Genomic DNA, 13,301 nt, shown 5'->3' on the forward strand with positions numbered 1-13,301 from the left:
CTAGAAGGGTCAATGATATGCCAATCGACAGAAAATATCAGATCCTCAATAGTACAATATTGATTTTAGGGACAGGGTGTCCATAACTTTAATAGCACCCATTTCAATTATTTCGGCATTCTTCTACTGAACTCTTCGACTGATGGAGTTATAAGAGTAAATGATGTAGCAATCGATATAAAAGGCCCCCACCTTTTTAAAATTTATATCCATTTCAGCGATTTGAACCTAAATCTCGAGCAATGTTCATTTTAAATTTCGTCCAAGGCCTATTTTTGATTTCTCGTATTATTAACGTTTTCCACGTATTGGAGTTTGGGGGTTATTTTCCCATAGGCGGACAAAGTGTGAAATCGGTTAGTTTTCATCAAAGCTTTGGCGGTATTTTCCAGTAAACCCCGCCGCCGCAAAATTTTGACCGACGCCGGCGATCCGTTGATTTTCCATCGGCGGCGAAGTGATCGGCGTGCGCCGACTTTATTTGTCAGAGGTAGCGTGGCGCGGTATTTATATGAAATTTCGGTTATTGTAAAACGTTTTAGCAATCCCTTTTCAAGGAGTTGAAGACGTTCGCGTAAAGGCCTAGGAAATAAACTGTCTTAAATTTGCACTACCAAAGAAACAATTGAAATGTTATAAAGAACTTTATTTTTGTTTAAGCTGCAACGAGACTGATATCAAAGGAAAATCTGGTAGCCCTGATAAAAAATATTATAAACCATCGGCGACGCGCCGAGATAACAAAAAATGGACAAAATCTGAAATCGGTTAGGTTTCATTACAGCTTTGGCGATATTTTCAGTAGGCCGCCAAAGACTGAAATCGGATAGGGCACAGGGTTATTAATAAATTATATCTAATTAATGGACAAGGTGTTTTATAAAGTGCTGTAATCGTTTATCTTTATGGCAAAATTACTCTTAAGTTAGTACGCTATTTTTAGGACAGGGTGATTGAAATATGGTTCTTAATGTAGATGGGGGTTGGAAAAGCGTTCGTTTTCGTATATATTCCTCTTCTATTGCTAAAATGCGCGTATTAAATTAGTGTTCAGGGATATTTGAAATTTGTTTTAAATTTAATATGCCAGATGAACTTAACACATCAGAAGATTGTGTTTACTCAAATGGTGTTAATCAGAGGTGGTTGAACGAACCCAATTATGTTACTTATGAAATATCACTTGCTTTACACTTTCGAAATTATCATACAAATTAAAAACTGGCGTATTCATGAAAACTTACATTGGCATTTATGGCACGTTTTAAAATTCTTCCGTTTTTGTAACTAAAAGTTCTTTTATTTAATTTAGATAAAATATCATTCTGACTAATAAACTGAAGTCTGCAAAAATTAAAAAAATTAGTAACATTATATTTTTATACGATTCTTACACTGTAGGTAAAGTAAAAATATAGTATTTAACCATTAAAACAAGTAAAATAGCTCATTCAATAGCTTAAAATTTATGTATGCTGTTTGCTTGTAGATACATTAAGTAAAAAAAATCGTCAAAAAACACACCAAAATAAGATATTTAAAATAAAAGTTTACATTTTCCCCTCTTTAACACCTTCCCTTATTGCCTGTTTTAAAGAACAGGCAATAAAACCATTTGAGTAGTCATAGAAGGTGTTAAAATAAGACTTTAGTTAAATCTAGGAGCAACAAACACAAGGAGAATACAGCTAGCCTTTAAACACGCTAACGCAGTGTTGTGTACAAATTTCATTGGACGAGCCTTTACGGAAAGGGGGAAGACAATTTCAGAACTTTCCCCTTCCGACGGCAGCGGGTGCTAGAGCATCAAACGAATGAAAACCGCACAGAAGAAAATGCACGACTTTTGACGGGTTGCGTTCTTCTTGTGTTTGTTCCTCCAATGTTAAATAAACTTTATATTATCGTATTGTATCACGCATTGCTAATGATTTTAATAACACCATTGTTTATATTATATCTATTCCAGAAATAAACTAAAGCCACGTTTGCCAGTTTCTCTCAATTTTGTTATTCAAACTGGCATTCAAACGAACTAGAACTGGGTTTTAAGCTCTAGTGTGACTGTGGCTTTTATATGTAGCAAAAGTAATAACTTTGATATTGGCAGCAGTCTTGGAAATAGCGCACGTCCACTGGTCCAAAACCAGTTTATTAATCGCTTGGACCAGATTGGCAGTAGTTGCCTTCTCGACTTTGCGTGGCTTTTTCTACGATAACTTTCGCACAAAAGTTCTCTGGCAGTAGCTTCTGTCAATGCTCGTTTATCAGCTCCGGTTTTGACCTGCTCTACCAAATAGCTACAATTTCTTAATTTTTCCATGCGAATCGATTTGAAATAATATTGCGACTTGATTTCGAGAATAATGCGAATAGGACCCGACCTTCTTCAGTTAGTTACTACAGACATGAGTAAATTTATAGGATTAATTCTATTTTTTTAAATCTAGATAGCAACATGTAAATAAATATTGTCTGAGTTCAACAACCTTCCGATTCATTCCCGATAATGCGTCAGAAAAACCGTCACAGTTGTTGAACGAGATTTGCTTCTTCGGGTTGTGACTTCAAGATAGGTATCGGAAATCTATCAAATTAACCTGTTCTACGAGCAGATCTTTCCGATACGTATCATAGAGATCACCCGCACACGTGTAGAAGATTTCTGTTGGCAGCAGTGTTTCCACTTTGCGGCGAAAAGGGGCGTTTTCGGCGAAAACTGTTTTGGTGAGCACCAGAAATTTTAAACCGGCGAAAAGGCGAAAACCATTGAAAGCGGCAAAATTTGCGGCGTAAATATTTTAAGTCAGAAAAACTAAAAAAGCATCGTCTCTGTAATCCCCCTACTGTGCCCAAAATGGCAACCCATTAAATGTTTTTGGCAGAGATAAACTTTATCTAAAATAGTTAGCTTTTGTAAAAATAAATATATTGCCTGAATCTAAGATTGAAAATAAAGATAAAAAATATATGCAGTAACAATAAAGGAAATTAAGGTAAATCTATGAGGGGAAATTTAGGCGAAAACGGCGGCGAAAATTGACTATAGGACCGGCAAAAACTGGTGAAATTGCCCCTAAAATAGGCGAAAATCTCGACCGCAGAGCCATTTTGATTGATTCATTTGAAACGGGTTTTGAGCATTTTGGCGTTTAGCAACCATTTACGTCTAGATTAGCAATCTGATCGAACGGTAATGCGATCCGAAGTATCGGATTATTTTACGGTTGTTGAATGCAGCCATTGTTTTAAAATCAAAATTTTCTAATGATTTTTGCAAAACATTCAGCAGATGGCGCTTCGAACTTGACAAATAAGCGTGACGTAGCGGGTTAAATGATCCTTTCACTGACGAAAAGCCTTTAGGAAAATGTGTATAAAAGTGCCAATGCATTCTATTATAAATAAAGCAACACGTTTTTAAAACTGGAAATAAAACCGCTTGTGCTTTGGAAAATTATTTAAATTTGCTACTCGTAGTAGCAAATTATTTAAATTTGTTTAAAATAATTAAATATATTAGCACCCTTGAAAGATTCGTAATAAAGTTTGGTCCTGAATTGAGTAGAGTGTATACATTATATTAAATGAATTATGTTTCATTCAAATATACATAATTGCTCATTCAAATTTTCTGAATCAAATGTAGTCCTGAGTTTTAAAATATTTTATGATGAAAGGGTATGATAGATTTTCATATTATTAAGTGTTCCTAAGTACGTATATTTCCTTATAAGACCTGGTTCTTAAAATTATAAGATTTTCTTAACTTAGCACACGCCTTATATTAAATGTCTGTTTAATGATTTATTCTACTTATATTTTATAAAATAATCACCTGGTATTTGGTAAATTGTGTAGAATATACTGAATTGCATTAGGGACAGATGCATAATACGGTTCAAACTTGTTTGTCTCTATACTTCGGGAGCAGCATTTGGCGGTGGCCTAAAATGAGTTAAGAAATAGTTGATTTTATAAAATGTCTTTACGCTTGCCCAACTTGTTGAAATGTTGCCCTGGAATAGTTCAGCCAATGCCTAAGAATGAGTTCATAAGCTCTTTAGTGGGAGAGAAAACGGTTCCACAGCTGAAGCGGGGAGGCAACATTTCAACAAGATGGCCAAGGTTATTTTATAAAAAGAACTATTAAAATGATATAAGAATGGTACTATAAAATATTGAAATATAAAGTTCAAATAAACATTGAAGTTATACGAAGCGATATAAAAATGTTTTCTAGTACCAAATTTTATATCTGGGTTAATTTCTTAGAAAACAATGAAACTGGGGATGGAATTTGTGGACGATAAATAAATTTCACTTTGAGAAGAACGTATTTTTCAAGTGAACTTTTTAATAAGAGGAAAATACTTGTCATTGCATAATAGCGTCGCTGCTATGTAGGTAAAGGACCCTATTTTAATTGGAACTCTGATCGAATGACTAAAACTAACAAGGAGAGTACTCGAGGTGTTTATTGCCAATTTTTTTCAAAGTCGGGCGTAATTTAGAGATATGAAATTTCAAAAAAGGAGATGTTGTACTACCCATTTTATTTTCCATGGCAACCGAAAATGTTTTTGACCACCTAAAACCAAAATATGATTTTTGACTTATTTTTCCGAAAACGTTTTACAAAATTTCGCCAAAAATGTTCAAATTTACCCACACTTGATGAAATTTACCTAAATGTGGTCCAAATTACCTATTTCGTGATTTTCCAAATTAAAAAAATAATAATTCGTAGTCTAAAGTTACCTGTGAAACCGAGAAAATCCCAACATTTCATATCTCATATAGGTCTAAATTACGCCCGACATGGAACAAAATGGGCAATAAATACCTCGGGTACTCTCCTTGTAAGAGCAATTCTGAACTTTCAGTGGCAAACAATTAATATTTAAAGTAATTCTTCCAAGCAGAAAACAAACGATATGATATTATAGTAGTTAAATTACGAGTAAAGGTAGAAAAGTCCATAATAAAAAGGAGTCAAAAATGCTTTACCTAACAAATTAAAAGTAATGATAAAACTTACGAAATACTCGGACCAATAGGTCTTCGATAATAAAATTGAAATGCGAAACTCGGACCAAAGTCAAAATCAAATTAAAAAGGAATTAAAATAGCCAGAATTTCCAGCGGAAGACCGATTTCGCCTTTTTGGAGCTCATCAGTACCGCGCAGGGAATCTGGCTCACGACTAACTATATAAAAAAAAGAGAAGCTAACATAAAAAATTTAATACACGTTGCGTAGCAACGGAAAGCCAAATGAAATGTTCGATATTATAACTGTTGGTGTCTAAGGCCTCGGGCCGACACCACTTTGTAAATATGTTAAAAAAAGATATTATAACTGTTACTCTGATATTATGGTAACCTATCCTTAATTAAATTAACTTTAAAACTGGAAATTTAAGGCTAAGAAACCACAAACTTCGTAGAAAAACATAAAATGCGCACATGGTATACACTACATCCAATAAAATGGTAACTTCTGTGAAATATGCATTTAGAATTTAACTAAAACTTCTTCAATTACTACCCACAATTTTCTTAAACGTTTTTTCTCCCATTAAATATCAATAAAGCCGTAAATGACGTGGGAAGGAACTGGAATTTCAAAATGACTTACGTTATTCATTGAGTACCTAAGGATCACTCGGGTGTTGTTCATGGCTATTTACAACCCTTTTCTAAATTTATATTAAAAAAAAATATTATTTTGGAAATGAAAGTAGCATTTGGAACGTGAATATTTTCATATTTATCAAACTAAATCTATTTCGGGACATTTAACATACCCTGCAGCAAAAAAATTATTAAGTTTATGAAAAATTAGAAACTTTATGAATAATATTCGTTTTAGATTTCGAAATCTCATTTACAAAAAAAAACCACTTGAACATATCTTCTTTGTATGAAATTTTACGTACGCGCACCCGCGAAATGAATGATCAAAACTGGACAAGTTTTCAATAACGTGCTTTCCTGAACATATATCCTAGCTACGGTACTGTACCCAAGAATTTTGGTTTATTTATGCTCCATCAATTTCGAAATGATTGCTTTTTATCAAGGCAGAATGCCATTTGATCGAAGTTATTACCGTTGGATGTTTTCTTAAGAATCAATTATTTTTTAATCATCTTAAAGGTGTGTTTTCGCTTCTTAATTAAGTTTAATTTTCTCTCTTCAAATTAGATGGGCTTTTTTGTTTTTTTCGTGTAATTTAAGGTATTAAAAGGTAGGACTTTTTTCGTGTAATTTAAGGTATTAAAAGGTAGGACTATCTAACAATAAGGACTGTAAGTTAACATAATCAACTTCGTAAATTGCAAATTGTTTTAAAAAAAGCTACCCCCTCATTGTTTTGTACGAAATGGCTTTAAGGCCGCGAGGCTTTGATGTTGGTTATTTTAAATTATTTGATCTTCTAAATAATAAAAAGAAATAACTAATAAAAAGAAATAACTAATATAAAGAAAAAACTAATATAACGAAATAGCTAATATAAAGAAATAGCTAATATAAAGAAATAACTAATATATCCCTTCAAAGTATTCTCTTCGCTAGATAATTCTGAATACACTAGTGAAATTGTACGCTCTTCCTGAGTTCCACTCTAAAGATACCAAATACAGCTCTAAGCGAGCAGATTTATATCAGTTTCCCAAAGCTACTTCAGTAACGAAAAGCTACAATCACACACACGTACTAAACGAACCATCCAGCACGCGAAACAAGCTGTCCAACAATGAAGAGAGACAAACAATCTTCTCTATAGAGAGATATTGTAAAATTAACCTGATAATTTACATTTCATTTGGTTTTTGAAATGGGTTCATTTATCTAAATTACTTGCTATTTCAATCTTCAAACATAGATTCGATTCAAAATAAGACAAATGTACAATTTAAATACTAGGAACAAACAAGAAAATGTTAGTTTATAAAAAAAATTTAATTTCTTGCATGTGAAACATTTGGACAGGTTATTAGTCATTCCATTTTACAATGTTTTGAATTTCAAAATATTATAACTTTTATTATTAAAAACATATTTTGACAGTTATAGAAGCTATTACTGCATATCAGACATTTTGACAGGTTATTACTCTATTTTACAAATGTTTTGAAATACAAAATAATATCACAATTATTATAAAAACAAATATTCACGTTTTTCACCAATGAAAGAAGCTATTCTTTAACAACTATATTAATGTAAGCAAAAGTAGGAGGCCACCAACGGTCAATATATAAGAATTAAACGACAAAACTGGTAAAAAAGACCGTATATTTAATAAAAATAAATCGCAGTACTTCGGCAAAATATGCCTTCAAGGCGGTACAAGATTTGAATCTTGTACCGCCTTGAAGGCATATTTTGCCGAAGTACTGCGATTTATTTTTATTAAATATACGGTCTTTTTTACCAGTTTTGTCGTTTAATTCTTATATTAATGTAAGACTAAATTACGCGAAAAGGAAGAAAAGTCCATCATAATAAGGGGGCAAAAAAGCTAAACCCTCACAAATTTAACAAATTTAACGCAATTTAACAGTTTTTGTTTAAGATGTGTTTTTTATTAACTTTAATGGAAGATCAAGTTTTAGTTTTTTGGTCGTTAACGTTCGATGACACCCTCAGATTGAACTCAGAAATTCAGACAACTTCAGACTAAAACGTTATGGAACTCTAAAGAAGTATTTCTGTAAATTTGTAAATTTAATTATGGGAAACCCACCAAAACTGAACCCGCCAAATTGAAATGAGAAGATAATAATTAAGATCAACTGTTACCAATTAATTGGGACTATAGGTACATCATACAATCTGGCGTAAAATTGGTTTTCTATAAAAAATAACTTGTGAATGTAGTAATTTACCTGATTTGCACCGAAAATATCTGCCCTAGCAGTATTTACTCCGCATCATCGCCAACGATAATTTAACGCACTGTTAATTATTAATAATATATTATTATTAACGGTAGAGGTCGGCATTTGAATAAGAAATTATACGATTGTTTATATTTATCCATAACAGAGAATTATTCAGAAATATTCGAAAAAAATGATTAATTTTGCATGTAAATCGTTGTTTAATCGTATAATTTATTCGTATAAATCAAATAATACTAATTTTAATGATTAATTGAAATTTATTTGTTCCGCCGACCTCTAATTAACGGTATTAGTTAGTGTAGGGAGCTGTTGGCTCGCGTGGCATGAAGAGCTTGCCACCACCCTCCAACGGATTGTAACCTGGGCCACCTCAGGTGGCCCACCTGAATTAATGGCTTTAAAAGTCGCTTGATGACTTGGGCCTAAGGTGGTGCCTTGGGTATTAGCCTAGCTGATTATTATTATTATTATTAATTAAAAGTAAATTGAATAAAACTGTGCAATTTTAGTCAGGAGGTACTAACCGTGTCTAATTTGAGTAATTTTACATATGGAAGAAGCGTACTTTTTCAAGGTTGATATCGCCATTTTCCGCTATAGCAGCCCCACATAAATTATTTCACCACGTATTTTCGTTTAATTAAGGGTAATTGCAATAAATTTGTCCGTGTCAAATTTGAGTAAAATTTACTTAAATATGGCATGCGAGGCCTGGTTATAACGCCATTATATCGAAACGAAAATAAAAATAAAAATTATATTATTATTATTTCACTATTCAATAGAACACATACAATTGCATAATTCGTACAATTGTAATGAATTTGACGGTGTCGAGTTGGAGATCAGGTAATTTAAATATGGCAGAAGCGGACCTTATAACTACTGTTATATTAGGGTTAGTGTAGGTCATCAAAAATTATTCTGCTATAACTGCCGCTGTTTAAATTACTTCACTCTTCTATAGAACACTTATAATAATAATAGTATAATTAAGGTTTATTTCGAATATCTTTGAACTTGGTAAATTTGAGTAAATTGACCGCTTGGTTATAACGCTATTACGTCGATAGTGGGGGACGTTTTAATAATTCATATTTATTTCTGCTACCCCATGTTAGAGGTCGGGTATGGTTAACTTTTATTCAATAGATAAAGCTCTCAAAATTATTCGTAAAACGTTTTGATCAAGTAATTTATATTTCTGTATTATCCGATTAATTTTTTGATAATTTTGTAAAGTTAATCGGAAAAACGACGTTTTTTTCGATAAAAAGCTCAAATTTTACGAATAATACATATTTTTTAATCATTTTCCGAAATATTAACCGGTAAATTTTTTTGTTTACATTTTTTCCCCAAAAAAATCTATTAAATGGTTAAATTTAAATTGAAGTTCAGATTGTGATTGTTTTTTTTCGTTTTCGCGGTGAAAATTCAAAAGTGACGCTTTTTTAACCCTATTTCATAAGGCAACTATAGCGCCATCTGTTTTACAATAAATACCCTTACAAACTTTTTCTAGAGTTGGGGAGTCGGTCTCGGACACTTTCGAGGTCACGCGAGGTGAACCGCAGGGGAGTTCACTTAGCCCATCGCTTTTCAACGTCATTCTCGGGGCCATCACGGACTCTTGCCCAGTGTGCGTTTTACACGGTGAGCATGCCGATGATCTGGCGCTCTGGGTCACTGGTCTTCATGCCGTCACTCTGCAGGAGCACTTACAGATTGCACTTGACAATATGGTGGAGTATTGTAGCGAATGGGGCCTAACTTTTCAACCGTCTAAGTGCAAATACATGGTCTTCTCCCGCAAACGAAGCGCGGCCTTTTACGATGATATCTACTTTTCACTCGGGACCTCAGCCTTGGCTAGGGTGGAACAATTTGTCTACCTCAGTGTTACCCTCGATCTTAAACTGACCTGGCGCACCCACATTGACACCTTATATCGATCGTCCATGCAACGGCTAAATTTGTTGCGCGCAGTTTCTGGTACATACTGGGGAGCCTCTCGCCGCGCCCTCAAGGTGTTGTATTTGCAGCTTATTCGCTCCCGGATCGATTATTCTAGCATCGTCTATAACTCCGCGGCTGTCACCCATCTTGGGTGTTCCCAAGTCGACGAGTATTCAGTTAATGGAAGCTGAAGCGGCGTTTCCCACCGTAGAGATCTGCTGGGTATGCAGTTTGCCAACCTGGCCGCCGCCGCCGATGCTCCCGACTACTACAGGCGCTACATAACTGGCTCAGTGGCCACCCTCAGTCACTTTGAACACCTCTGGACGCTACATATTACTCCGACGATCCTCAAATACTGGCGTCAACTTGTCACTCTTAATATTGACTGGCTTCATGATTTGGTTCCTTCTCCCAGCCTGATTCCCCCTTCTTCTTGGACCCCTGTCCAGGCGGACGTCAACTGTCACTGGCTGAGCTCCTCAAAGTCCGAGTTCTCGGATGTCGAGTTGCACCAGCTCTTCTTTTTCGAACTACATGCAATGGCCGGCGATTCCGTGGTCATATATACCGACGGCTCCCTCCAGGACGTCTCCAGCTGCGCCGGTGCCAGCTTCTACATTCCTGATCGCGATGTCACTCGTCCGTTCGTTGTGGATCCGGGCCACCCGATTAACACGGTGGAGCTCTTTACCATTAATCAGGCGGTGGCCTTCGCTCGCAGTGAAGGTCTCGGGAACATTGTCGTATGCTCCGACACACAACAATCGGCCTTGGATATGACTTTGGGAGACGGCCCTGACCCTCAAGTGCTACGTTTCCGGAGCCTCTGTCACGGTTACCCCGGGCGTGTTAAACTATTGTGGTGCCCGCTCATGCCGGTATCCCGGGGAACGAGATGGCGGACAAATGTGCCATAGTAGCGGCTATCGACCAAAAGCTACCTTAAAGCACGGGTTTCGGTTCTGTTTACGGACTCTTGGCAGGTTTCATAGAACCACTTTGTTTCGGCTCGGGGCGTCGGGTGGTACAAGACTGATCCGTCACGGGACTGTATCGCGGGTCTTCGGTTGCCACGTTGGCAAGACTCGTTAGTAGCACGTGTTAACTGTGACCGGCTTCCAACTGCCGCGGTGCTTTTCCGTTTTCGCTTGGGAACGTCTTTGGTGTGTCGATCCGGACAGTGCGCGGCAATAGAGACGCTTCACCACATTCTTTTTGAATGTCGGGCGGCTAGAGGTCCCAACCATTCGTTTTTGGCGTCGCTTACTGCAGGTGACTTTCTCCATTCTGTATCGGGTCTCCGTATGGCCTTTTCTCGAGGTGTACTACCGATTATTTCGGACGTGTGTACTCTGCTCCGCGCCTTTGGCATTCGATAACTTTACCGGGTCCAATAGTTTTGTTTTTGGTTTGTTTATTTCTCTCCCCATCACTGTTTGTATATACTTTAAATTTGTTGTCTAATTCTGTATGATGTACAATTTGTACATGGTGTGAAGGCCTCCGCTGCCATTTACACCAATAAAGTCTTTCTTATTTTTGAAAAAAATCTAGAGAAATTCTATAGATATGAAAATGGAATTATCTACAAACATTATATAGAAATTTGGGTCAATTTTCTATGAACATAAAATATATTATCCAGAATTTCCTATATATTTTATATAGAAAAAACATTATGATTTTATATAAAACAAATAGGATTATCTATAGCTTTTCTATAGAAAATTTATTGGTTTTTTTCAGAGATAATTGGTATTTTTAATAAAAAATTATTTTTTTCTATAGAAGGAATTTTGGTTTTTCTATAAAATTACAGGATTATTTCTATGGAAAAAATTAATTGTCAATAAAAGAATACCAAATGTTTCTATAGAAAACCCAAATGAATAGGTTAAAGTCCCAGAGTATTTCCAACGCATAAAAGCATTTAGTGATTTGTTAAACCTATTAATTATGAATATCCCCACCCGATTTTTTGGGAAGGGATCAAGTATCCCCCCTCCCGTTCCGTCGCCACTGACGAACGCAAGTGAAAAGGGTCGAAGGTCGTGCCATGCAGCAGCTAAGTGAGACAAACAGAGAGATATAAACTTCCGTGTCTCCTTCGTGACAGCGCCTAAATGCCAGCGTCTCTTGACAGAGCGAGGTCCGGGGTTTCGGTCTTGCGGTCACCGGTTATTGGTCCCGTGATCAAACACTACGAAGGTTAGCAATCTCAGGACGCCCCTAAAACCTGACGGGGGCCACAATGCCACAGGCCAAATTTCGTGCGAATCGGACAATAATCTTGGGCGTGCATAGAAGGTAACAACAACAAACATCAGTTTTTATATATAGATATAAATTTCTATAAACAATTAGGATTCTTTCTGTAGAAAAGTTTAATTGCAAATAAAAATCTCAAATGTTTCTATAGAAAACCCGAATGTTACCGATTAAGCCAAAAAAACTAATTTTTTGTTTTTAAAAAATATAGGTTTGCGTTTAAAAATAAAAATGTGAGATTAATCGTGGTTTATTTCCGCTTTCCCATTTGCTCATAATCAAAAGCAAAATATCCGTAAATTAGGAAATTTATCTAGGATTTGGCCCAACTTACAAAAGAAATAATTGGTAGTTATCAGAGCTACCATACATCTAACTTTTTAGTGGTACAAAAATTAAATAATTAAAAAGTTTGGCTGTAATTATTTTTAAAAATAATTTTAAATTAATTTTTAAAAGAACAGCAAAAGAAATTTAAATTATAGTTGCTCTACTTGGTGAAGCCACGCAGCTTCCGCGGGACCACACTGCGGTCACCGCAGCATGCGGATTTTATTAGCAGACGACATTAAATTCTTCTGGAATCTGGATTGAAATCGAATGAAAAGTAAGCTAACATAATTTCTTAATTTCTTTGTTATTTCAAAATAATATTTGCCTTATCTATAAGTGTAATACATTTTATTATAAATTTATTAAATCATGCTACTATAGTAAGCATAATATTTAGTCGATTAGAAAATTATGCCCGTTATTTTATTACTGTCGAAAACCAATTTAAAATGTTTGGTTGTTTAGTTACGTCCATATATAGTTTTGTTTTTCGCGTACCCTACGTTATCCTACAATTTATATTTTCACCGTTTGGCATTATGGCAGATTGACCCGGTCGTCTCTTATTACTCTCCCCTTTTTCAAAGGCATCAATTTACCAAAAACAGGGTTATTTTGAGCGCTGAAATTGGCGCTCCTCTCTTTTCGCTTTTTTTAGCGTTAAAATAAGCACTCCTCTCTTTTCGCTCTTTTTTAATGTTAAAATAAGCGCCACTCTCTTTTCGCTCTTTTTTGAGCGTTAAAATAAGCGCTCCGCTTTTTTCGCTCTTTTTTGAGCGTTAAAATAAGCGCTCCGCTTTTTTCGCTCTTTTTTGAGCTTTAA

General features: G+C 35.3%; 1 protein-coding gene across 3 annotated transcripts in view; it reads right to left on the bottom strand.

Moving 5' to 3' along the window:
- LOC149925189 (uncharacterized) overlaps positions 1-13,301 on the bottom strand; it is a 284,774-nt gene that overhangs the window by 53,092 nt on the left and 218,381 nt on the right. The gene's annotated exons all lie outside the window — the stretch shown is intronic.

Source organism: Leiobunum rupestre, chromosome 10 (assembly GCF_980474605.1).
Source record: "Leiobunum rupestre chromosome 10, qqLeiRupe1.1.hap1, whole genome shotgun sequence".
NCBI lineage: Eukaryota > Metazoa > Arthropoda > Arachnida > Opiliones > Sclerosomatidae > Leiobunum > Leiobunum rupestre.